We start from the raw sequence: 26002 nt of genomic DNA on the forward strand, positions 1-26002 counted from the left end.
TCTAACGGCACATCTTGGGGTGCTTGAATACCTACCATCCTGAGTTATCCACGACCACGCTCGGGGACATGGGCCCGCCTCACTTTTTCCAGTTCTTCTTAGCACCTCCAGTCATCAGAGCACACGAAGGTCTTCTTGTTTGTGCCGACGGCCAGCCTTTCCCAGCAACTGCACCTGAGAAGTGGACAGAAATCACCGAGGCTTCATAAGTGGACCGGTGTCCTCACAGGACATGATCCATAAAAACAGTTACCTGGCCTTGAGCTCTGAAACTGCTTCCCAAGGACCTCTAACCCTTACCGAGAATTAACTGCATGTCTGATAGTACGACTGCAGGAAGTTAGGCACATATGTTGGCCGGTGTCTGAGAGGCTGTATGTGTGTGTTCACGCGTGTGCGCATGTGTGACTGTGACTACGCATGCGGACGTGCTTGTGGGTTTCTCTGTGTGCCGCTGCATACGCGTCTTGGTCTCTGTGTGTCCCTATGGCCCTGTGAAGAGGAGTCCAACAATAAAAGAAATAGTTTATACACAGTACCCTGGTTAGACCCCTAACTAAAAGGAGAAAAAACCCTGTCAGCTTTAAGAGGCCGCAGGCACACTTTGACCCCCAGGGGCTGTTGAAATAGTCCACGGACTCCCGCTCTCCTACAGCCACGCCTTCTGACCAAAACAAAAAGCCTCGACGAGACCTGCCTCCGGGCCTTGGCTGTGACATCGACATGCACCTCGAGACTCTGTCAGCTACCAGTATATCTGATGGGCATTTGGGGTCACTCGCAGCACTTCCGGAAGCAAGGGAACTCCCATGGTCGGGCCGACACCGACCGGCAGCTGTCTGCTGCCAAGATGCAGTCTGAAAACACTCAAGGGGCTAACGAACGTGGGCCCACGTGCCACTTCTCGCCAACTAGGCCTAATCACTTTCCATTGACCCGTGGGAATGCCCACCACAGGAAGTGGTGGGCTTCAGCCACCATGACCCATGTCAGATCCCCACGGCGGAAACTAGTCCACATTCCCAGCCACGTCTCAGGCAGCTCCCATCTTGAATGTTCGCGGCCCTGACCCCTAAGGAAACGCTCAAACCCTTGAAAGCCTCGTCCTACATGCCCTCCTCCAGCCCACAGGGCGACACGACCCTACTGGAAACCACAAACATCTTCAGAACACGGGAACACTGAACACCAGGGAAGACAGACCGCAAGCCTGTCTCCTTCGTGGATGCTGATCCCACACCATGCATCCTGGAAATTCTCCACTGCCACAGTGACACTACCGAGTAACTCACAGTGATCAAAGGCATGGTCCCCGAGGACCACAGACAAACTTTCAATGGAAGACCTCTGCCATGCGAGGGAACTTAGAAGCCTGAAAGGGAACAGTGGCTGGCCACGGCAGCACAGCAGGCATGGCAATGGGGCCCCCATCTCTGCCCCACCAATGGACTGCTCCAGATAAACCTCTGGCTGTTCGAAAGGCCTGCGTGCTACACCGGCCGGTCGCGTCATTCCCCCACGGGAGAAACACTTTCGCTTTACACATTGCCAAACAAGGGAACAAAGCGGCCAAAGGGGATGTTCGCATAACTCAACTACCTGCAAGGAGGCCGGCACAGACGCCTCACCATGTCGATCTTCTCTACTTCCCGCAAGACACCCTTTGGGTGTCATTCCTCGGGCAACGGGATCGCAGCTCTACACAGCTTACCTACCTCAACTCACCCACTTGAACTGCCAAAGCCATCCGCTCCATAGGCAGCTTAGGCCAGCCCATCACGAACAAGACACATTCTTGGGAAGCCGAGGCCAGCGCCTGCAACCCAATGATGACAACCCATCCCACGACATCACACAGGAACTTTCCTCATGATACCTTACCTTTCTCTCCAGGCCAGCAGCCACCACCCAGGCTGAAATGCTTCACTCGATCCACACCCCACTCCACGAAGATCCACTTAGCGCCAACAGTGTGCCGGCAACTTCAGCAGAGGAGCTGACAGGGGCAGCACTGAGGCCTAAACCATCAGCCCCCTTCCGCCATCGCCCAACTCCAGCCCACGCCCGCCCACGGCTCCAGCCACGCGGGGCAGTCAAAAACCTCACTGCACGAAACACAACAACAGAGAGGGCCACAGGCCTGGCCTGAGGCTCCAGGCTCCAACCAGGGAAGCTTGCTCATGTTGGCTTCCATAATCAACCTCGGAAGCGGCATGCACAAAGTGTGATCCTGTCCAAAATATCACCTCTCCAAGATGCAAGCTTACTGGGTCTATACCAGAACACACTCCGACCCTGAAGACTAGCAAGAAAGCCTGCCCTCTTGCATTCCCTCAACGGCCTTTTAGCAGGGACCGGGGATTCATAGATGACCCAGCTTATGGGCAGACATGGTCGACCCTCAGACAGGAGCCCCTCCAATGCTGGAGCCCTTAGTGGGGTTTGCATGCCTGTCAGCAGGGGACGTTGGCCCTCACTCCTAACTGTCCCATACTCCCGAGACAGGAAACGTGCTGGACCTCAGTTTCGATGAGGAGACGGTAGAGCGTTCTCACTCATTTTGTTCAGATTTTCCAAGGAATGCATACAAGGGTGTCATCATCGATCCAAGCACATGCTGGGACGCTGCAGAACACAAAAGGGAAGGCCGTGGTTCTCTGCAGAGGAGCCATGACCTGGAAATACTCCAACTGCCTGGGGAATCCACAGTCCTCAGGCCACTCAGCAAGACCAACAATCAATCCACTCTTGCAACCATTGGGCCCATCTGTGGAAATCCTAATATCCAATGGCACATCTTAGTATGGGTGAATGCCTACCGTCCTGAGATATCCACAGCCTTGCTCGGCAACGTGCACCCGCCCCACTTTGTCCAGTTCTCCTTAGCACATCCAGTCATCAGACAACCCGAAGGTCTTCTTCTCTTTGCTGACAGCAGGCCTTACTCTGCAACTCCACCTGAGAAGCGGACAGAAATCAGGCAGGTTTCTGAATTGCACAAGGCTCCTCAGAGAACATGATTTTGGTGAACACGTTACTTGGGTGTGAGCCTGGAACCTGCTTCCCAAGTACGACTATCCCTTACCGAAAACTGATTGTGTGTCTCACAGCATGACTGAAGGAAGTTACGCACGTACATTGCTCGGTGTGTGAGACGCTGTATGTGTGTATTCACACGTGTGTGCGTGTGTGACTGTGACTGTGCACGAGGATGCGTTTGTGGATACCTGTGTGTGCCGCTAAACACGCGTCTTGGTCTCTGGGTGTCCCTGCGGCCCTCTGCAGACGCCTCTAACAGTACACGTCATAGTTTATACACAGCACCCTGGTTGGACCCCCAACTGAAAGGAGAAAGACCCCTGTCAGCTTCATGAGGCCGCATGCGAACTTTGAACCCCAGGCTGTCAAAATAGGCCACAGACTCCCGCTCTCCCACAGCCACGCCTTCTGACCAAAGCACAAAGACTGGACGAGACCTCCCTCCCGGCCGTGGGTGTCACACCTATGTGGACCTGGAGATCCTGCCACCTACCACCACATCTGATGTGCCCTTGGGGTCACTCCCAGTGCTCCCGGAAGCAAGGTAACCTCCCATGGGCAGGCTGACACCGACCTGCAGTTGCCGACAGGCAAGATGCAGCCTGGCACTTCTCAAGGGGTTAACAGACTTCGGCCCAAGTGCCTCATCTCGCCAACTAGACCAAATCAGTTTCCATGACCCCGTGGGAATGCCCTCAATGGGAAGTGTTGGGCTTCAGCAACCATGACACAGTTTGGAACCCCACAGCGGAAATTAGGCCACCTTCCTGGCCACGTATAGGCAAGCTTCCAACTGGTAGGCTTTGCGGCCCTGACCACTGAGGAAACGCTCAAACGCTACACAGCCTCGTCCTAAGTGCCCTCCTCCTGCCTGCAGGGCGACTCGACTCTACTTGAAGCCACAGACATCATGTGAACACGGAGACACTGAACAGCAGGGAAGACACACCGCAAGCCTGTCTGCTTTGATGATGCCCACCCCACCCCACGCATCCTGGCAATTCCTCCACTGCCATGGCGACACTACCGAGGCACTCACAGTGATCAAAGGCACTGTCCCCGAGGACCACAGACAGACTTTCAACGGAAAACCTTTGCCACACGAGGGGACCTGGAAACTTGAAAGGGCACAGTGGCTGTCCACAACAGTGCGCCTGGCGTCGCAACAGTGCCCCCACCTCTGTCCCCCCAACGGACTGCTCCAGGTAAACCTCTGGCTGTTCGCAAGCCCAGTCATGCCCCCCCGGGAGAAGCACTTTCGCTTTGCACATTCCCAAACAACGGAACGATTAGGCCAAAGGGGATGTTCGCATAACTAAACATCCTCCAAGGAGGCCAGCAGAGACGCGTCACCATGTCAATCCTCTTTACGTCTCGCAAGACACCCTTTGGGTGTCTTTCCCATGGCAATGGGATTCCAACTCTACACAGGTTACCTACCTCACCTCATCCACTTGAACTGCCAAAGCCATCCCGTCCATAGGCAGCTGATGCCAGCCCATCACGAACATGACACATCCTTGGGAAGCCGAGGCCAGCACCTGCAACCCAATTATGATAGCCTATTCCACGACATCACAAAGGACATGTCCTCATCTTCCCTTCCCTTCCTGTACGGGCCATCAGTGATCCACGCAGGTTTAAATTCAGCACTCATTCCTCTCCCCACTCCACGATGACCCACTTGGCATCAACACTGTGCCGGGAGTTAAAGTAGAGAAGCAAACAAGGGCAGCAGCGAGGCCTAATCCATCAGCCCCTTTCCGCCGATGGCCAACCGAGCTCACCCCCGCCCATTGCTCCAGCCTCACTAGGCACTCAAGAAGCTCACCGTGAAAAACGCAAGAACAGGGAGGGCCACAGGCCTGGCCTGAGGTTCCAGGCACCAACCAGGGACGCTTGCTCATTTTGGCTTCCAGAATCAACCCCCAAAATGGCATGCACGAAGCGTGATCCTGGCCAAAACTCACCTCCCAACTGCAAGCTAACTGGGCCTAGACCAGCACACACTCTGACTCTTAAGACCAGCAGGAGAGCCTGCCCCCTCGCATTCCCTCAACAGCCATTCAGCAGGGACCCGGGATTCACAGATAACACAGCTTATGTGCAGACACGGTCAACCCTCAGACAGGAGCCCCTCCAATACTGGAGTCCTTGGTGGTGTTTGCATGCATGTCAGCGGAAGACGCTGGCCCTCATTCCTAACTGTCCTCTCCCCCTGAGAGAGGAAACGTGCTGAACCTCAGTTTCGATGACGAGACGGTAGAGTGTTCTCACTCATTTGGCTCAGATTTTCCAAGGAATGCATGCAAGGGTGTCATCATCAATCCAAGCACATGCTGGGACGCTGCAGAACACAACCGGGGTCTGCGCGGGACACTGTACAGGAGCCATGAGCCTGGGCTACCCCAAAAGCCTGGAGAATCCACAGCCCTCAGGCCACTCAGCAAGGGGAACAATCAATCCACTCTTGCAGCCATTGGGCCCGTCTGAGGAAAACCTAATATCTAACGGCACATCTTGGGGTGCTTGAATACCTACCATCCTGAGTTATCCACGACCACGCTCGGGGACATGGGCCCGCCTCACTTTTTCCAGTTCTTCTTAGCACCTCCAGTCATCAGAGCACACGAAGGTCTTCTTGTTTGTGCCGACGGCCAGCCTTTCCCAGCAACTGCACCTGAGAAGTGGACAGAAATCACCGAGGCTTCATAAGTGGACCGGTGTCCTCACAGGACATGATCCATAAAAACAGTTACCTGGCCTTGAGCTCTGAAACTGCTTCCCAAGGACCTCTAACCCTTACCGAGAATTAACTGCATGTCTGATAGTACGACTGCAGGAAGTTAGGCACATATGTTGGCCGGTGTCTGAGAGGCTGTATGTGTGTGTTCACGCGTGTGCGCATGTGTGACTGTGACTACACATGCGGACGTGCTTGTGGGTTTCTCTGTGTGCCGCTGCATACGCGTCTTGGTCTCTGTGTGTCCCTATGGCCCTGTGAAGAGGAGTCCAACAATAAAAGAAATAGTTTATACACAGCACCCTGGTTAGACCCCTAACTAAAAGGAGAAAAAACCCTGTCAGCTTTAAGAGGCCGCAGGCACACTTTGACCCCCAGGGGCTGTTGAAATAGTCCACGGACTCCCGCTCTCCTACAGCCACGCCTTCTGACCAAAACACAAAGCCTCGACGAGACCTGCCTCCGGGCCTTGGCTGTGACATCGACATGCACCTCGAGACTCTGTCAGCTACCAGTATATCTGATGGGCATTTGGGGTCACTCGCAGCACTTCCGGAAGCAAGGGAACTCCCATGGTCGGGCCGACACCGACCGGCAGCTGTCTGCTGCCAAGATGCAGTCTGAAAACACTCAAGGGGCTAACGAACGTGGGCCCACGTGCCACTTCTCGCCAACTAGGCCTAATCACTTTCCATTGACCCGTGGGAATGCCCACCACAGGAAGTGGTGGGCTTCAGCCACAATGACCCATGTCGGATCCCCATGGCGGAAAGTAGTCCACATTCCCAGCCACGTCTCAGGCAGCTCCCATCTTGTATGTTCGCAGCCCTGACCCCTAAGGAAACGCTCAAACCCTTGAAATCCTCGTCCTACATGCCCTCCTCCAGCCCACAGGGCGACACGACCCTACTGGAAACCACAAACATCTTCAGAACACGGGAACACTGAACACCAGGGAAGACAGACCGCAAGCCTGTCTCCTTGGTTGATGCTGATCCCACACCATGCATCCTGGAAATTCTCCACTGCCACAGTGACACTATCGAGTAACTCACAGTGATCAAAGGCATGGTACCCGAGGACCACAGACAGACTTTCAATGGAAGACCTCTGCCATGCGAGGGAACTTGGAAGCCTGAAAGGGAACAGTGGCTGGCCACGGCGGCACAGCAGGCATGGCTATGGGTCCCCCATTTCTGGCCCACCAATGGACGGCTCCAGATAAACCTCTGGCTGTTCGAAAGGCCTGCGTGCTACACCGGCCGGTCGCGTCATTCCCCCACGGGAGAAACACTTTCGCTTTACACATTGCCAAACAAGGGAACAAAGCGGCCAAAGGGGATGTTCGCATAACTCAACTACCTGCAAGGAGGCCGGCACAGACGCCTCACCATGTCGATCTTCTCTACTTCCTGCAAGACACCCTTTGGGTGTCATTCCTCGGGCAACGGGATCGCAACTCTACACAGCTTACCTACCTCAACTCACCCACTTGAACTGCCAAAGCCATCCGCTCCATAGGCAGCTTATGCCAGCCCATCACGAACAAGACACATTCGTGGGAAGCCGAGGCCAGCGCCTGCAACCCAATGATGACAACCTATACCACGACATCACACAGGACCTTTCCTCATGATACCTTACCTTTCTCTCCAGGCCAGCAGCCACCACCCAGGCTGAAATGCTTCACTCGATCCACACCCCACTCCACGAAGATCCACTTAGCGCCAACAGTGTGCCGGCAACTTCAGCAGAGGAGCTGACAGGGGCAGCACTGAGGCCTAAACCATCAGCCCCCTTCCGCCATCGCCCAACTCCAGCCCACGCCCGCCCACGGCTCCAGCCACGCGGGGCAGTCAAAAACCTCACTGCACGAAACACAACAACAGAGAGGGCCACAGGCCTGGCCTGAGGCTCCAGGCTCCAACCAGGGAAGCTTGCTCATGTTGGCTTCCATAATCAACCTCGGAAGCGGCATGCACAAAGTGTGATCCTGTCCAAAATATCACCTCTCCAAGATGCAAGCTTACTGGGTCTATACCAGAACACACTCCGACCCTGAAGACTAGCAAGAAAGCCTGCCCTCTTGCATTCCCTCAACGGCCTTTTAGCAGGGACCGGGGATTCATAGATGACCCAGCTTATGGGCAGACATGGTCGACCCTCAGACAGGAGCCCCTCCAATGCTGGAGCCCTTAGTGGGGTTTGCATGCCTGTCAGCAGGGGACGTTGGCCCTCACTCCTAACTGTCCCATACTCCCGAGACAGGAAACGTGCTGGACCTCAGTTTCGATGAGGAGACGGTAGAGCGTTCTCACTCATTTTGTTCAGATTTTCCAAGGAATGCATACAAGGGTGTCATCATCGATCCAAGCACATGCTGGGACGCTGCAGAACACAAAAGGGAAGGCCGTGGTTCTCTGCAGAGGAGCCATGACCTGGAAATACTCCAACTGCCTGGGGAATCCACAGTCCTCAGGCCACTCAGCAAGACCAACAATCAATCCACTCTTGCAACCATTGGGCCCATCTGTGGAAATCCTAATATCCAATGGCACATCTTAGTATGGGTGAATGCCTACCGTCCTGAGATATCCACAGCCTTGCTCGGCAACGTGCACCCGCCCCACTTTGTCCAGTTCTCCTTAGCACATCCAGTCATCAGACAACCCGAAGGTCTTCTTCTCTTTGCTGACAGCAGGCCTTACTCTGCAACTCCACCTGAGAAGCGGACAGAAATCAGGCAGGTTTCTGAATTGCACAAGGCTCCTCAGAGAACATGATTTTGGTGAACACGTTACTTGGGTGTGAGCCTGGAACCTGCTTCCCAAGTACGACTATCCCTTACCGAAAACTGATTGTGTGTCTCACAGCATGACTGAAGGAAGTTACGCACGTACATTGCTCGGTGTGTGAGACGCTGTATGTGTGTATTCACACGTGTGTGCGTGTGTGACTGTGACTGTGCACGAGGATGCGTTTGTGGATACCTGTGTGTGCCGCTAAACACGCGTCTTGGTCTCTGGGTGTCCCTGCGGCCCTCTGCAGACGCCTCTAACAGTACACGTCATAGTTTATACACAGCACCCTGGTTGGACCCCCAACTGAAAGGAGAAAGACCCCTGTCAGCTTCATGAGGCCGCATGCGAACTTTGAACCCCAGGCTGTCAAAATAGGCCACAGACTCCCGCTCTCCCACAGCCACGCCTTCTGACCAAAGCACAAAGACTGGACGAGACCTCCCTCCCGGCCGTGGGTGTCACACCTATGTGGACCTGGAGATCCTGCCACCTACCACCACATCTGATGTGCCCTTGGGGTCACTCCCAGTGCTCCCGGAAGCAAGGTAACCTCCCATGGGCAGGCTGACACCGACCTGCAGTTGCCGACAGGCAAGATGCAGCCTGGCACTTCTCAAGGGGTTAACAGACTTCGGCCCAAGTGCCTCATCTCGCCAACTAGACCAAATCAGTTTCCATGACCCCGTGGGAATGCCCTCAATGGGAAGTGTTGGGCTTCAGCAACCATGACACAGTTTGGAACCCCACAGCGGAAATTAGGCCACCTTCCTGGCCACGTATAGGCAAGCTTCCAACTGGTAGGCTTTGCGGCCCTGACCACTGAGGAAACGCTCAAACGCTACACAGCCTCGTCCTAAGTGCCCTCCTCCTGCCTGCAGGGCGACTCGACTCTACTTGAAGCCACAGACATCATGTGAACACGGAGACACTGAACAGCAGGGAAGACACACCGCAAGCCTGTCTGCTTTGATGATGCCCACCCCACCCCACGCATCCTGGCAATTCCTCCACTGCCATGGCGACACTACCGAGGCACTCACAGTGATCAAAGGCACTGTCCCCGAGGACCACAGACAGACTTTCAACGGAAAACCTTTGCCACACGAGGGGACCTGGAAACTTGAAAGGGCACAGTGGCTGTCCACAACAGTGCGCCTGGCGTCGCAACAGTGCCCCCACCTCTGTCCCCCCAACGGACTGCTCCAGGTAAACCTCTGGCTGTTCGCAAGCCCAGTCATGCCCCCCCGGGAGAAGCACTTTCGCTTTGCACATTCCCAAACAACGGAACGATTAGGCCAAAGGGGATGTTCGCATAACTAAACATCCTCCAAGGAGGCCAGCAGAGACGCGTCACCATGTCAATCCTCTTTACGTCTCGCAAGACACCCTTTGGGTGTCTTTCCCATGGCAATGGGATTCCAACTCTACACAGGTTACCTACCTCACCTCATCCACTTGAACTGCCAAAGCCATCCCGTCCATAGGCAGCTGATGCCAGCCCATCACGAACATGACACATCCTTGGGAAGCCGAGGCCAGCACCTGCAACCCAATTATGATAGCCTATTCCACGACATCACAAAGGACATGTCCTCATCTTCCCTTCCCTTCCTGTACGGGCCATCAGTGATCCACGCAGGTTTAAATTCAGCACTCATTCCTCTCCCCACTCCACGATGACCCACTTGGCATCAACACTGTGCCGGGAGTTAAAGTAGAGAAGCAAACAAGGGCAGCAGCGAGGCCTAATCCATCAGCCCCTTTCCGCCGATGGCCAACCGAGCTCACCCCCGCCCATTGCTCCAGCCTCACTAGGCACTCAAGAAGCTCACCGTGAAAAACGCAAGAACAGGGAGGGCCACAGGCCTGGCCTGAGGTTCCAGGCACCAACCAGGGACGCTTGCTCATTTTGGCTTCCAGAATCAACCCCCAAAATGGCATGCACGAAGCGTGATCCTGGCCAAAACTCACCTCCCAACTGCAAGCTAACTGGGCCTAGACCAGCACACACTCTGACTCTTAAGACCAGCAGGAGAGCCTGCCCCCTCGCATTCCCTCAACAGCCATTCAGCAGGGACCCGGGATTCACAGATAACACAGCTTATGTGCAGACACGGTCAACCCTCAGACAGGAGCCCCTCCAATACTGGAGTCCTTGGTGGTGTTTGCATGCATGTCAGCGGAAGACGCTGGCCCTCATTCCTAACTGTCCTCTCCCCCTGAGAGAGGAAACGTGCTGAACCTCAGTTTCGATGACGAGACGGTAGAGTGTTCTCACTCATTTGGCTCAGATTTTCCAAGGAATGCATGCAAGGGTGTCATCATCAATCCAAGCACATGCTGGGACGCTGCAGAACACAACCGGGGTCTGCGCGGGACACTGTACAGGAGCCATGAGCCTGGGCTACCCCAAAAGCCTGGAGAATCCACAGCCCTCAGGCCACTCAGCAAGGGGAACAATCAATCCACTCTTGCAGCCATTGGGCCCGTCTGAGGAAAACCTAATATCTAACGGCACATCTTGGGGTGCTTGAATACCTACCATCCTGAGTTATCCACGACCACGCTCGGGGACATGGGCCCGCCTCACTTTTTCCAGTTCTTCTTAGCACCTCCAGTCATCAGAGCACACGAAGGTCTTCTTGTTTGTGCCGACGGCCAGCCTTTCCCAGCAACTGCACCTGAGAAGTGGACAGAAATCACCGAGGCTTCATAAGTGGACCGGTGTCCTCACAGGACATGATCCATAAAAACAGTTACCTGGCCTTGAGCTCTGAAACTGCTTCCCAAGGACCTCTAACCCTTACCGAGAATTAACTGCATGTCTGATAGTACGACTGCAGGAAGTTAGGCACATATGTTGGCCGGTGTCTGAGAGGCTGTATGTGTGTGTTCACGCGTGTGCGCATGTGTGACTGTGACTACGCATGCGGACGTGCTTGTGGGTTTCTCTGTGTGCCGCTGCATACGCGTCTTGGTCTCTGTGTGTCCCTATGGCCCTGTGAAGAGGAGTCCAACAATAAAAGAAATAGTTTATACACAGCACCCTGGTTAGACCCCTAACTAAAAGGAGAAAAAACCCTGTCAGCTTTAAGAGGCCGCAGGCACACTTTGACCCCCAGGGGCTGTTGAAATAGTCCACGGACTCCCGCTCTCCTACAGCCACGCCTTCTGACCAAAACACAAAGCCTCGACGAGACCTGCCTCCGGGCCTTGGCTGTGACATCGACATGCACCTCGAGACTCTGTCAGCTACCAGTATATCTGATGGGCATTTGGGGTCACTCGCAGCACTTCCGGAAGCAAGGGAACTCCCATGGTCGGGCCGACACCGACCGGCAGCTGTCTGCTGCCAAGATGCAGTCTGAAAACACTCAAGGGGCTAACGAACGTGGGCCCACGTGCCACTTCTCGCCAACTAGGCCTAATCACTTTCCATTGACCCGTGGGAATGCCCACCACAGGAAGTGGTGGGCTTCAGCCACAATGACCCATGTCGGATCCCCATGGCGGAAAGTAGTCCACATTCCCAGCCACGTCTCAGGCAGCTCCCATCTTGTATGTTCGCAGCCCTGACCCCTAAGGAAACGCTCAAACCCTTGAAATCCTCGTCCTACATGCCCTCCTCCAGCCCACAGGGCGACACGACCCTACTGGAAACCACAAACATCTTCAGAACACGGGAACACTGAACACCAGGGAAGACAGACCGCAAGCCTGTCTCCTTGGTTGATGCTGATCCCACACCATGCATCCTGGAAATTCTCCACTGCCACAGTGACACTATCGAGTAACTCACAGTGATCAAAGGCATGGTACCCGAGGACCACAGACAGACTTTCAATGGAAGACCTCTGCCATGCGAGGGAACTTGGAAGCCTGAAAGGGAACAGTGGCTGGCCACGGCGGCACAGCAGGCATGGCTATGGGTCCCCCATTTCTGGCCCACCAATGGACGGCTCCAGATAAACCTCTGGCTGTTCGAAAGGCCTGCGTGCTACACCGGCCGGTCGCGTCATTCCCCCACGGGAGAAACACTTTCGCTTTACACATTGCCAAACAAGGGAACAAAGCGGCCAAAGGGGATGTTCGCATAACTCAACTACCTGCAAGGAGGCCGGCACAGACGCCTCACCATGTCGATCTTCTCTACTTCCTGCAAGACACCCTTTGGGTGTCATTCCTCGGGCAACGGGATCGCAACTCTACACAGCTTACCTACCTCAACTCACCCACTTGAACTGCCAAAGCCATCCGCTCCATAGGCAGCTTATGCCAGCCCATCACGAACAAGACACATTCGTGGGAAGCCGAGGCCAGCGCCTGCAACCCAATGATGACAACCTATACCACGACATCACACAGGACCTTTCCTCATGATACCTTACCTTTCTCTCCAGGCCAGCAGCCACCACCCAGGCTGAAATGCTTCACTCGATCCACACCCCACTCCACGAAGATCCACTTAGCGCCAACAGTGTGCCGGCAACTTCAGCAGAGGAGCTGACAGGGGCAGCACTGAGGCCTAAACCATCAGCCCCCTTCCACCATCGCCCAACTCCAGCCCACGCCCGCCCACTGCTCCAGCCACACGGGGCAGTCAAGAACCTCACTGCACGAAACACAACAACAGAGAGGGCCACAGGCCTGGCCTGAGGCTCCAGGCTCCAACCAGGGAAGCTTGCTCATGTTGGCTTCCATAATCAACCTCGGAAGCGGCATGCACAAAGTGTGATCCTGTCCAAAAATCACCTCTCCAAGCTGCAAGCTTACTGGGTCTATACCAGAGCACACTCCAACCCTGAAGACTAGCAGGAAAGCCTGCCCTCTTGCATTCCCTCAACGGCCTTTTAGCAGGGACCGGGGATTCATAGATGACCCAGCTTATGGGCAGACATGGTCGACCCTCAGACAGGAGCCCCTCCAATGCTGGAGCCCTTAGTGGGGTTTGCATGCCTGTCAGCAGGGGACGTTGGCCCTCACTCCTAACTGTCCCATACTCCCGAGACAGGAAACGTGTTGGACCTCAGTTTCGATGAGGAGACGGTAGAGCGTTCTCACTCATTTTGTTCAGATTTTCCAAGGAATGCATACAAGGGTGTCATCATCGATCCAAGCACATGCTGGGACGCTGCAGAACACAAAAGGGAAGGCCGTGGGTCTCTGCAGAGGAGCCATGACCTGGAAGTACTCCAACTGCCTGGGGAATCCACAGTCCTCAGGCCACTCAGCAAGACCAACAATCAATCCACTCTTGCAACCATTGGGCCCATCTGTGGAAATCCTAATATCCAATGGCACATCTTAGTATGGGTGAATGCCTACCGTCCTGAGATATCCACAGCCTTGCTCGGCAACGTGCACCCGCCCCACTTTGTCCAGTTCTCCTTAGCACATCCAGTCATCAGACAACCCGAAGGTCTTCTTCTCTTTGCCGACAGCAGGCCTTACTCTGAAACTCCACCTGAGAAGCGGACAGAAATCAGGCAGGTTTCTGAATTGCACAAGGGTCCTCAGAGAACATGATTTTTGTGAACACGTTACTTGGGTGTGAGCCTGGAACCTGCTTCCCAAGTACGACTATCCCTTACCGAAAACTGATTGTGTGTCTCACAGCATGACTGAAGGAAGTTACACACGTACATTGCTCGGTGTGTGAGACGCTGTATGTGTGTATTCACACGTGTGGGCGTGTGTGACTGTGACTGTGCACGAGGATGCGTTTGTGGATACCTGTGTGTGCCGCTAAACACGCGTCTTGGTCTCTGGGTGTCCCTGCGGCCCTCTGCAGACGCCTCTAACAGTACACGTCATAGTTTATACACAGCACCCTGGTTGGACCCCCAACTGAAAGGAGAAAGACCCCTGTCAGCTTCATGAGGCCGCATGCGAACTTTGAACCCCAGGCTGTCAAAATAGGCCACAGACTCCCGCTCTCCCACAGCCACGCCTTCTGACCAAAGCACAAAGACTGGACGAGACCTCCCTCCCGGCCGTGGGTGTCACACCTATGTGGACCTGGAGATCCTGCCACCTACCACCACATCTGATGTGCCCTTGGGGTCACTCCCAGTGCTCCCGGAAGCAAGGTAACCTCCCATGGGCAGGCTGACACCGACCTGCAGTTGCCGACAGGCAAGATGCAGCCTGGCACTTCTCAAGGGGTTAACAGACTTCGGCCCAAGTGCCTCATCTCGGCAACTAGACCAAATCACTTTCCATGACCCCGTGGGAATGCCCTCAATGGGAAGTGTTGGGCTTCAGCAACCATGACACAGGTTGGAACCCCACAGTGGAAATTAGGCCACCTTCCTGGCCACGTATAGGCAAGCTTCCAACTGGTAGGCTTTGCGGCCCTGACCACTGAGGAAACGCTCAAACGCTACACAGCCTCGTCCTAAGTGCCCTCCTCCTGCCTGCAGGGCGACTCGACTCTACTTGAAGCCACAGACATCATGTGAACACGGAGACACTGAACAGCAGGGAAGACACACCGCAAGCCTGTCTGCTTTGATGATGCCCACCCCACCCCACGCATCCTGGCAATTCCTCCACTGCCATGGCGACACTACCGAGGCACTCACAGTGATCAAAGGCACTGTCCCCGAGGACCACAGACAGACTTTCAACGGAAAACCTTTGCCACACGAGGGGACCTGGAAACTTGAAAGGGCACAGTGGCTGTCCACAACAGTGCGCCTGGCGTCGCAACAGTGCCCCCACCTCTGTCCCCGCAACGGACTGCTCCAGGTAAACCTCTGGCTGTTCGCAAGCCGAGTCATGCCCCCCCGGGAGAAGCACTTTCGCTTTGCACATTCCCAAACAACGGAACGATTAGGCCAAAGGGGATGTTCGCATAACTAAACATCCTCCAAGGAGGCCAGCAGAGACGCGTCACCATGTCAATCCTCTTTACGTCTCGCAAGACACCCTTTGGGTGTCTTTCCCATGGCAATGGGTTTCCAACTCTACACAGGTTACCTACCTCACCTCATCCACTTGAACTGCCAAAGCCATCCCGTCCATAGGCAGCTGATGCCAGCCCATCACGAACATGACACATCCTTGGGAAGCCGAGGCCAGCACCTGCAACCCAATTATGATAGCCTATTCCACGACATCACAAAGGACATGTCCTCATCTTCCCTTCCCTTCCTGTACGGGCCATCAGTGATCCACGCAGGTTTAAATTCAGCACTCATTCCTCTCCCCACTCCACGATGACCCACTTGGCATCAACACTGTGCCGGGAGTTAAAGTAGAGAAGCAAACAAGGGCAGCAGCGAGGCCTAATCCATCAGCCCCTTTCCGCCGATGGCCATCCGAGCTCACCCCCGCCCATTGCTCCAGCCTCACTAGGCACTCAAGAAGCTCACCGTGAAAAACGCAAGAACAGGGAGGGCCACAGGCCTGGCCTGAGGTTCCAGGCACCAACCAGGGACGCTTGCTCATTTTGGCTTCCAGAATCAACCCCCAAAATGGCATGCACGAAGCGTGATCCTGGCCAAAACTCACCTCCCAACTGCAAGCTAACTGGGCCTAGACCAGCACACACTCTGACTCTTAAGACCAGCAGGAGAGCCTGCCCCCTCGCATTCCCTCAACAGCCATTCAGCAGGGACCCGGGATTCACAGATAACACAGCTTATGTGCAGACACGGTCAACCCTCAGACAGGAGCCCCTCCAATACTGGAGTCCTTGGTGGTGTTTGCATGCATGTCAGCGGAAGACGCTGGCCCTCATTCCTAACTGTCCTCTCCCCCTGAGAGAGGAAACGTGCGGAACCTCAGTTTCGATGACGAGACGGTAGAGTGTTCTCACTCATTTGGCTCAGATTTTCCAAGGAATGCATGCAAGGGTGTCATCATCAATCCAAGCACATGCTGGGACGCTGCAGAACACAACCGGGGTCTGCGCGGGACACTGTACAGGAGCCATGAGCCTGGGCTACCCCAAAAGCCTGGAGAATCCACAGCCCTCAGGCCACTCAGCAAGGGGAACAATCAATCCACTCTTGCAGCCATTGGGCCCGTCTGAGGAAAACCTAATATCTAACGGCACATCTTGGGGTGCTTGAATACCTACCATCCTGAGTTATCCACGACCACACTCGGGGACATGGGCCCGCCTCACTTTTTCCAGTTCTTCTTAGCACCTCCAGTCATCAGAGCACACGAAAGTCTTGTTTGTGTCGACGGCCAGCCTTTCCCAGCAACTGCACCTGAGAAGTGGACAGAAATCACCGAGGCTTCATAAGTGGACCGGTGTCCTCACAGGACATGATCCATAAAAACAGTTACCTGGCCTTGAGCTCTGAAACTGCTTCCCAAGGACCTCTAACCCTTACCGAGAATTGACTGCATGTCTGATAGTACGACTGCAGGAAGTTAGGCACATATGTTGGCCGGTGTCTGAGAGGCTGTATGTGTGTGTTCAAGCGTGTGCGCATGTGTGACTGTGACTACGCATGCGGACGTGCTTGTGGATTTCTCTGTGTGCCCTGCATACGCGTCTTGGTCTCTGTGTGTCCCTATGGCCCTGTGAAGAGGAGTTCAACAATAAAAGAAATAGTTTATACACAGCACCGTGGTTAGACCCCTAACTAAAAGGAGAAAAAACCCTGTCAGCTTTAAGAGGCCGCAGGCACACTTTGACCCCCAGGGGCTGTTGAAATAGTCCACGGACTCCCGCTCTCCTACAGCCACGCCTTCTGACCAAAACACAAAGCCTCGACGAGACCTGCCTCCGGGCCTTGGCTGTGACATCGACATGCACCTCGAGACTCTGTCAGCTACCAGTATATCTGATGGGCATTTGGGGTCACTCGCAGCACTTCCGGAAGCAAGGGAACTCCCATGGTCGGGCCGACACCGACCGGCAGCTGTCTGCTGCCAAGATGCAGTCTGAAAACACTCAAGGGGCTAACGAACGTGGGCCCACGTGCCACTTCTCGCCAACTAGGCCTAATCACTTTCCATTGACCCGTGGGATTGCCCACCACAGGAATTGGTGGGCTTCAGCCACCATGACCCATGTCAGATCCCCACGGCGGAAACTAGTCCACATTCCCAGCCACGTCTCAGGCAGCTCCCATCTTGAATGTTCGCGGCCCTGACCCCTAAGGAAACGCTCAAACCCTTGAAAGCCTCGTCCTACATGCCCTCCTCCAGCCCACAGGGCGACACGACCCTACTGGAAACCACAAACATCTTCAGAACACGGGAACACTGAACACCAGGGAAGACAGACCGCAAGCCTGTCTCCTTCGTTGATGCTGATCCCACACCATGCATCCTGGAAATTCTCCACTGCCACAGTGACACTACCGAGTAACTCACAGTGATCAAAGGCATGGTCCCCGAGGACCACAGACAGACTTTCAATGGAAGACCTCTGCCATGCGAGGGAACTTGGAAGCCTGAAAGGGAACAGTGGCTGGCCACGGCAGCACAGCAGGCATGGCAATGGGGCCCCCATCTCTGCCCCACCAATGGACTGCTCCAGATAAACCTCTGGCTGTTCGAAAGGCCTGCGTGCTACACCGGCCGGTCGCATCATTCCCCCACGGGAGAAACACTTTCGCTTTACACATTGCCAAACAAGGGAACAAAGCGGCCAAAGGGGATGTTTGCATAACTCAACTACCTGCAAGGAGGCCGGCACAAACACCTCACCATGTCGATCTTCTCTACTTCCCGCAAGACACCCTTTGGGTGTCATTCCTCGGGCAACGGGATCGCAGCTCTACACAGCTTACCTACCTCAACTCACCCACTTGAACTGCCAAAGCCATCCGCTCCATAGGCAGCTTAGGCCAGCCCATCACGAACAAGACACATTCTTGGGAAGCCGAGGCCAGCGCCTGCAACCCAATGATGACAACCCATCCCACGACATCACACAGGACCTTTCCTCATGATACCTTACCTTTCTCTCCAGGCCAGCAGCCACCCCCCAGGCTGAAATGCTTCACTCGATCCACACCCCACTCCACGAAGATCCACTTAGCGCCAACAGTGTGCCGGCAACTTCAGCAGAGGAGCTGACAGGGGCAGCACTGAGGCCTAAACCATCAGCCCCCTTCCGCCATCGCCCAACTCCAGCCCATGCCCGCCCACGGCTCCAGCCACGCGGGGCAGTCAAGAACCTCACTGCACGAAACACAACAACAGAGAGGGCCACAGGCCTGGCCTGAGGCTCCAGGCTCCAACCAGGGAAGCTTGCTCATGTTGGCTTCCATAATCAACCTCGGAAGCGGCATGCACAAAGTGTGATCCTGTCCAAAAATCACCTCTCCAAGCTGCAAGCTTACTGGGTCTATACCAGAACACACTCCGACCCTGAAGACTAGCAGGAAAGCCTGCCCTCTTGCATTCCCTCAACGGCCTTTTAGCAGGGACCGGGGATTCATAGATGACCCAGCTTATGGGCAGACATGGTCGACCCTCAGACAGGAGCCCCTCCAATGCTGGAGCCCTTAGTGGGGTTTGCATGCCTGTCAGCAGGGGACGTTGGCCCTCACTCCTAACTGTCCCATACTCCCGAGACAGGAAACGTGCTGGACCTCAGTTTCGATGAGGAGACGGTAGAGCGTTCTCACTCATTTTGTTCAGATTTTCCAAGGAATGCATACAAGGGTGTCATCATCGATCCAAGCACATGCTGGGACGCTGCAGAACACAAAAGGGAAGGCCGTGGTTCTCTGCAGAGGAGCCATGACCTGGAAATACTCCAACTGCCTGGGGAATCCACAGTCCTCAGGCCACTCAGCAAGACCAACAATCAATCCACTCTTGCAACCATTGGGCCCATCTGTGGAAATCCTAATATCCAATGGCACATCTTAGTATGGGTGAATGCCTACCGTCCTGAGATATCCACAGCCTTGCTCGGCAACGTGCACCCGCCCCACTTTGTCCAGTTCTCCTTAGCACATCCAGTCATCAGACAACCCGAAGGTCTTCTTCTCTTTGCTGACAGCAGGCCTTACTCTGCAACTCCACCTGAGAAGCGGACAGAAATCAGGCAGGTTTCTGAATTGCACAAGGCTCCTCAGAGAACATGATTTTTGTGAACACGTTACTTGGGTGTGAGCCTGGAACCTGCTTCCCAAGTACGACTATCCCTTACCGAAAACTGATTGTGTGTCTCACAGCATGACTGAAGGAAGTTACGCACGTACATTGCTCGGTGTGTGAGACGCTGTATGTGTGTATTCACACGTGTGGGCGTGTGTGACTGTGACTGTGCACGAGGATGCGTTTGTGGATACCTGTGTGTGCCGCTAAACACGCGTCTTGGTCTCTGGGTGTCCCTGCGGCCCTCTGCAGACGCCTCTAACAGTACACGTCATAGTTTATACACAGCACCCTGGTTGGACCCCCAACTGAAAGGAGAAAGACCCCTGTCAGCTTCATGAGGCCGCATGCGAACTTTGAACCCCAGGCTGTCAAAATAGGCCACAGACTCCCGCTCTCCCACAGCCACGCCTTCTGACCAAAGCACAAAGACTGGACGAGACCTCCCTCCCGGCCGTGGGTGTCACACCTATGTGGACCTGGAGATCCTGCCACCTACCACCACATCTGATGTGCCCTTGGGGTCACTCCCAGTGCTCCCGGAAGCAAGGTAACCTCCCATAGGCAGGCTGACACCGACCTGCAGTTGCCGACAGGCAAGATGCAGCCTGGCACTTCTCAAGGGGTTAACGGACTTCGGCCCAAGTGCCTCATCTCGCCAACTAGACCAAATCACTTTCCATGACCCCGTGGGAATGCCCTCAATGGGAAGTGTTGGGCTTCAGCAACCATGACACAGGTTGGAACCCCACAGCAGAAATTAGGCCACCTTCCTGGCCACGTATAGGCAAGCTTCCAACTGGTAGGCTTTGCGGCCCTGACCACTGAGGAAACGCTCAAACGCTACACAGCCTCGTCCTAACTGCCCTCCTCCTGCCTGCAGGGCGTCTCGACTCTACTTGAAGCCACAGACATCATGTGAACACGGAGACACTGAACAGCAGGGAAGACACACCGCAAGCCTGTCTGCTTTGATGATGCCCACCCCACCCCACGCATCCTGGCAATTCCTCCACTGCCACGGCGACACTACCGAGGCACTCACAGTGATCAAAGGCACTGTCCCCGAGGACCACAGACAGACGTTCAACGGAAAACCTTTGCCACACGAGGGGACCTGGAAACTTGAAAGGGCACAGTGGCTGTCCACGACAGTGCGCCTGGCGTCGCAACAGTGCCCCCACCTCTGTCCCCCCAACGGACTGCTCCAGGTAAACCTCTGGCTGTTCGCAAGCCGAGTCATGCCCCCCCGGGAGAAGCACTTTCGCTTTGCACATTCCCAAACAACGGAACGATTAGGCCAAAGGGGATGTTCGCATAACTAAACATCCTCCAAGGAGGCCAGCAGAGACGCGTCACCATGTCAATCCTCTTTACGTCTCGCAAGACACCCTTTGGGTGTCTTTCCCATGGCAATGGGATTCCAACTCTACACAGGTTACCTACCTCACCTCATCCACTTGAACTGCCAAAGCCATCCCGTCCATAGGCAGCTGATGCCAGCCCATCACGAACATGACACATCCTTGGGAAGCCGAGGCCAGCACCTGCAACCCAATTATGATAGCCTATTCCACGACATCACAAAGGACATGTCCTCATCTTCCCTTCCCTTCCTGTACGGGCCATCAGTGATCCACGCAGGTTTAAATTCAGCACTCATTCCTCTCCCCACTCCACGATGACCCACTTGGCATCAACACTGTGCCGGGAGTTAAAGTAGAGAAGCAAACAAGGGCAGCAGCGAGGCCTAATCCATCAGCCCCTTTCCGCCGATGCCCAACCGAGCTCACCCCCGCCCATTGCTCCAGCCTCACTAGGCACTCAAGAAGCTCACCGTGAAAAACGCAAGAACAGGGAGGGCCACAGGCCTGGCCTGAGGTTCCAGGCACCAACCAGGGACGCTTGCTCATTTTGGCTTCCAGAATCAACCCCCAAAATGGCATGCACGAAGCGTGATCCTGGCCAAAACTCACCTCCCAACTGCAAGCTAACTGGGCCTAGACCAGCACACACTCTGACTCTTAAGACCAGCAGGAGAGCCTGCCCCCTCGCATTCCCTCAACAGCCATTCAGCAGGGACCCGGGATTCACAGATAACACAGCTTATGTGCAGACACGGTCAACCCTCAGACAGGAGCCCCTCCAATACTGGAGTCCTTGGTGGTGTTTGCATGCATGTCAGCGGAAGACGCTGGCCCTCATTCCTAACTGTCCTCTCCCCCTGAGAGAGGAAACGTGCTGAACCTCAGTTTCGATGACGAGACGGTAGAGTGTTCTCACTCATTTGGCTCAGATTTTCCAAGGAATGCATGCAAGGGTGTCATCATCAATCCAAGCACATGCTGGGACGCTGCAGAACACAACCGGGGTCTGCGCGGGACACTGTACAGGAGCCATGAGCCTGGGCTACCCCAAAAGCCTGGAGAATCCACAGCCCTCAGGCCACTCAGCAAGGGGAACAATCAATCCACTCTTGCAGCCATTGGGCCCGTCTGAGGAAAACCTAATATCTAACGGCACATCTTGGGGTGCTTGAATACCTACCATCCTGAGTTATCCACGACCACGCTCGGGGACATGGGCCCGCCTCACTTTTTCCAGTTCTTCTTAGCACCTCCAGTCATCAGAGCACACGAAGGTCTTCTTGTTTGTGCCGACGGCCAGCCTTTCCCAGCAACTGCACCTGAGAAGTGGACAGAAATCACCGAGGCTTCATAAGTGGACCGGTGTCCTCACAGGACATGATCCATAAAAACAGTTACCTGGCCTTGAGCTCTGAAACTGCTTCCCAAGGACCTCTAACCCTTACCGAGAATTAACTGCATGTCTGATAGTACGACTGCAGGAAGTTAGGCACATATGTTGGCCGGTGTCTGAGAGGCTGTATGTGTGTGTTCACGCGTGTGCGCATGTGTGACTGTGACTACGCATGCGGACGTGCTTGTGGGTTTCTCTGTGTGCCGCTGCATACGCGTCTTGGTCTCTGTGTGTCCCTATGGCCCTGTGAAGAGGAGTCCAACAATAAAAGAAATAGTTTATACACAGCACCCTGGTTAGACCCCTAACTAAAAGGAGAAAAAACCCTGTCAGCTTTAAGAGGCCGCAGGCACACTTTGACCCCCAGGGGCTGTTGAAATAGTCCACGGACTCCCGCTCTCCTACAGCCACGCCTTCTGACCAAAACACAAAGCCTCGACGAGACCTGCCTCCGGGCCTTGGCTGTGACATCGACATGCACCTCGAGACTCTGTCAGCTACCAGTATATCTGATGGGCATTTGGGGTCACTCGCAGCACTTCCGGAAGCAAGGGAACTCCCATGGTCGGGCCGACACCGACCGGCAGCTGTCTGCTGCCAAGATGCAGTCTGAAAACACTCAAGGGGCTAACGAACGTGGGCCCACGTGCCACTTCTCGCCAACTAGGCCTAATCACTTTCCATTGACCCGTGGGAATGCCCACCACAGGAAGTGGTGGGCTTCAGCCACCATGACCCATGTCAGATCCCCACGGCGGAAACTAGTCCACATTCCCAGCCACGTCTCAGGCAGCTCCCATCTTGAATGTTCGCGGCCCTGACCCCTAAGGAAACGCTCAAACCCTTGAAAGCCTCGTCCTACATGCCCTCCTCCAGCCCACAGGGCGACACGACCCTACTGGAAACCACAAACATCTTCAGAACACGGGAACACTGAACACCAGGGAAGACAGACCGCAAGCCTGTCTCCTTCGTGGATGCTGATCCCACACCATGCATCCTGGAAATTCTCCACTGCCACAGTGACACTACCGAGTAACTCACAGTGATCAAAGGCATGGTCCCCGAGGACCACAGACAAACTTTCAATGGAAGACCTCTGCCATGCGAGGGAACTTAGAAGCCTGAAAGGGAACAGTGGCTGGCCACGGCAGCACAGCAGGCATGGCAATGGGGCCCCCATCTCTGCCCCACCAATGGACTGCTCCAGATAAACCTCTGGCTGTTCGAAAGGCCTGCGTGCTACACCGGCCGGTCGCGTCATTCCCCCACGGGAGAAACACTTTCGCTTTACACATTGCCAAACAAGGGAACAAAGCGGCCAAAGGGGATGTTCGCATAACTCAACTACCTGCAAGGAGGCCGGCACAGACGCCTCACCATGTCGATCTTCTCTACTTCCCGCAAGACACCCTTTGGGTGTCTTTCCTCGGGCAACGGGATCGCAGCTCTACACAGCTTACCTACCTCAACTCACCCACTTGAACTGCCAAAGCCATCCGCTCCATAGGCAGCTTAGGCCAGCCCATCACGAACAAGACACATTCTTGGGAAGCCGAGGCCAGCGCCTGCAACCCAATGATGACAACCCATCCCACGACATCACACAGGAACTTTCCTCATGATACCTTACCTTTCTCTCCAGGCCAGCAGCCACCACCCAGGCTGAAATGCTTCACTCGATCCACACCCCACTCCACGAAGATCCACTTAGCGCCAACAGTGTGCCGGCAACTTCAGCAGAGGAGCTGACAGGGGCAGCACTGAGGCCTAAACCATCAGCCCCCTTCCGCCATCGCCCAACTCCAGCCCACGCCCGCCCACGGCTCCAGCCACGCGGGGCAGTCAAAAACCTCACTGCACGAAACACAACAACAGAGAGGGCCACAGGCCTGGCCTGAGGCTCCAGGCTCCAACCAGGGAAGCTTGCTCATGTTGGCTTCCATAATCAACCTCGGAAGCGGCATGCACAAAGTGTGATCCTGTCCAAAATATCACCTCTCCAAGATGCAAGCTTACTGGGTCTATACCAGAACACACTCCGACCCTGAAGACTAGCAAGAAAGCCTGCCCTCTTGCATTCCCTCAACGGCCTTTTAGCAGGGACCGGGGATTCATAGATGACCCAGCTTATGGGCAGACATGGTCGACCCTCAGACAGGAGCCCCTCCAATGCTGGAGCCCTTAGTGGGGTTTGCATGCCTGTCAGCAGGGGACGTTGGCCCTCACTCCTAACTGTCCCATACTCCCGAGACAGGAAACGTGCTGGACCTCAGTTTCGATGAGGAGACGGTAGAGCGTTCTCACTCATTTTGTTCAGATTTTCCAAGGAATGCATACAAGGGTGTCATCATCGATCCAAGCACATGCTGGGACGCTGCAGAACACAAAAGGGAAGGCCGTGGTTCTCTGCAGAGGAGCCATGACCTGGAAATACTCCAACTGCCTGGGGAATCCACAGTCCTCAGGCCACTCAGCAAGACCAACAATCAATCCACTCTTGCAACCATTGGGCCCATCTGTGGAAATCCTAATATCCAATGGCACATCTTAGTATGGGTGAATGCCTACCGTCCTGAGATATCCACAGCCTTGCTCGGCAACGTGCACCCGCCCCACTTTGTCCAGTTCTCCTTAGCACATCCAGTCATCAGACAACCCGAAGGTCTTCTTCTCTTTGCTGACAGCAGGCCTTACTCTGCAACTCCACCTGAGAAGCGGACAGAAATCAGGCAGGTTTCTGAATTGCACAAGGCTCCTCAGAGAACATGATTTTTGTGAACACGTTACTTGGGTGTGAGCCTGGAACCTGCTTCCCAAGTACGACTATCCCTTACCGAAAACTGATTGTGTGTCTCACAGCATGACTGAAGGAAGTTACGCACGTACATTGCTCGGTGTGTGAGACGCTGTATGTGTGTATTCACACGTGTGGGCGTGTGTGACTGTGACTGTGCACGAGGATGCGTTTGTGGATACCTGTGTGTGCCGCTAAACACGCGTCTTGGTCTCTGGGTGTCCCTGCGGCCCTCTGCAGACGCCTCTAACAGTACACGTCATAGTTTATACACAGCACCCTGGTTGGACCCCCAACTGAAAGGAGAAAGACCCCTGTCAGCTTCATGAGGCCGCATGCGAACTTTGAACCCCAGGCTGTCAAAATAGGCCACAGACTCCCGCTCTCCCACAGCCACGCCTTCTGACCAAAGCACAAAGACTGGACGAGACCTCCCTCCCGGCCGTGGGTGTCACACCTATGTGGACCTGGAGATCCTGCCACCTACCACCACATCTGATGTGCCCTTGGGGTCACTCCCAGTGCTCCCGGAAGCAAGGTAACCTCCCATGGGCAGGCTGACACCGACCTGCAGTTGCCGACAGGCAAGATGCAGCCTGGCACTTCTCAAGGGGTTAACGGACTTTGGCCCAAGTGCCTCGTGTCGCCAACTAGACCAAATCACTTCCCATGACCCCGTGGGAATGCCCTCAATGGGAAGTGTTGGGCTTCAGCAACCATGACACAGGTTGGAACCCCACAGCGGAAATTAGGCCACCTTCCCGGCCATGTATAGGCAAGCTT

At 54.9% G+C, this 26002-nt stretch overlaps 9 non-coding genes across 9 annotated transcripts; all 9 read right to left on the reverse strand.

Annotated features, from left to right (window-relative positions):
- Positions 1–2515: 2515 nt before the first annotated feature.
- Positions 2516–2608, reverse strand: LOC132361676 (small nucleolar RNA SNORD116). Its single transcript, XR_009501948.1, has one exon. It is a non-coding gene; the product is annotated as a small nucleolar RNA SNORD116 (small nucleolar RNA).
- A 2668-nt stretch (positions 2609–5276) lies between these two features.
- Positions 5277–5369, reverse strand: LOC132361109 (small nucleolar RNA SNORD116). Its single transcript, XR_009501422.1, has one exon. It is a non-coding gene; the product is annotated as a small nucleolar RNA SNORD116 (small nucleolar RNA).
- A 2691-nt stretch (positions 5370–8060) lies between these two features.
- LOC132361677 (small nucleolar RNA SNORD116) lies at positions 8061–8153 on the reverse strand. The gene has a single exon (XR_009501949.1). It is a non-coding gene; the product is annotated as a small nucleolar RNA SNORD116 (small nucleolar RNA).
- A 2668-nt stretch (positions 8154–10821) lies between these two features.
- On the reverse strand, positions 10822–10914 carry LOC132361110 (small nucleolar RNA SNORD116). The gene has a single exon (XR_009501423.1). It is a non-coding gene; the product is annotated as a small nucleolar RNA SNORD116 (small nucleolar RNA).
- Positions 10915–13604: 2690 nt separating this feature from the next.
- LOC132361678 (small nucleolar RNA SNORD116) lies at positions 13605–13697 on the reverse strand. Its single transcript, XR_009501950.1, has one exon. It is a non-coding gene; the product is annotated as a small nucleolar RNA SNORD116 (small nucleolar RNA).
- Positions 13698–16365: 2668 nt separating this feature from the next.
- On the reverse strand, positions 16366–16458 carry LOC132361099 (small nucleolar RNA SNORD116). Its single transcript, XR_009501412.1, has one exon. It is a non-coding gene; the product is annotated as a small nucleolar RNA SNORD116 (small nucleolar RNA).
- A 2686-nt stretch (positions 16459–19144) lies between these two features.
- LOC132361679 (small nucleolar RNA SNORD116) lies at positions 19145–19237 on the reverse strand. The gene has a single exon (XR_009501951.1). It is a non-coding gene; the product is annotated as a small nucleolar RNA SNORD116 (small nucleolar RNA).
- A 2668-nt stretch (positions 19238–21905) lies between these two features.
- On the reverse strand, positions 21906–21998 carry LOC132361111 (small nucleolar RNA SNORD116). Its single transcript, XR_009501424.1, has one exon. It is a non-coding gene; the product is annotated as a small nucleolar RNA SNORD116 (small nucleolar RNA).
- Positions 21999–24689: 2691 nt separating this feature from the next.
- On the reverse strand, positions 24690–24782 carry LOC132361680 (small nucleolar RNA SNORD116). Its single transcript, XR_009501952.1, has one exon. It is a non-coding gene; the product is annotated as a small nucleolar RNA SNORD116 (small nucleolar RNA).
- Positions 24783–26002: the final 1220 nt, after the last annotated feature.

Source organism: Balaenoptera ricei, chromosome 2 (genome assembly GCF_028023285.1).
Source record: "Balaenoptera ricei isolate mBalRic1 chromosome 2, mBalRic1.hap2, whole genome shotgun sequence".
Taxonomy (NCBI): domain Eukaryota; kingdom Metazoa; phylum Chordata; class Mammalia; order Artiodactyla; family Balaenopteridae; genus Balaenoptera; species Balaenoptera ricei.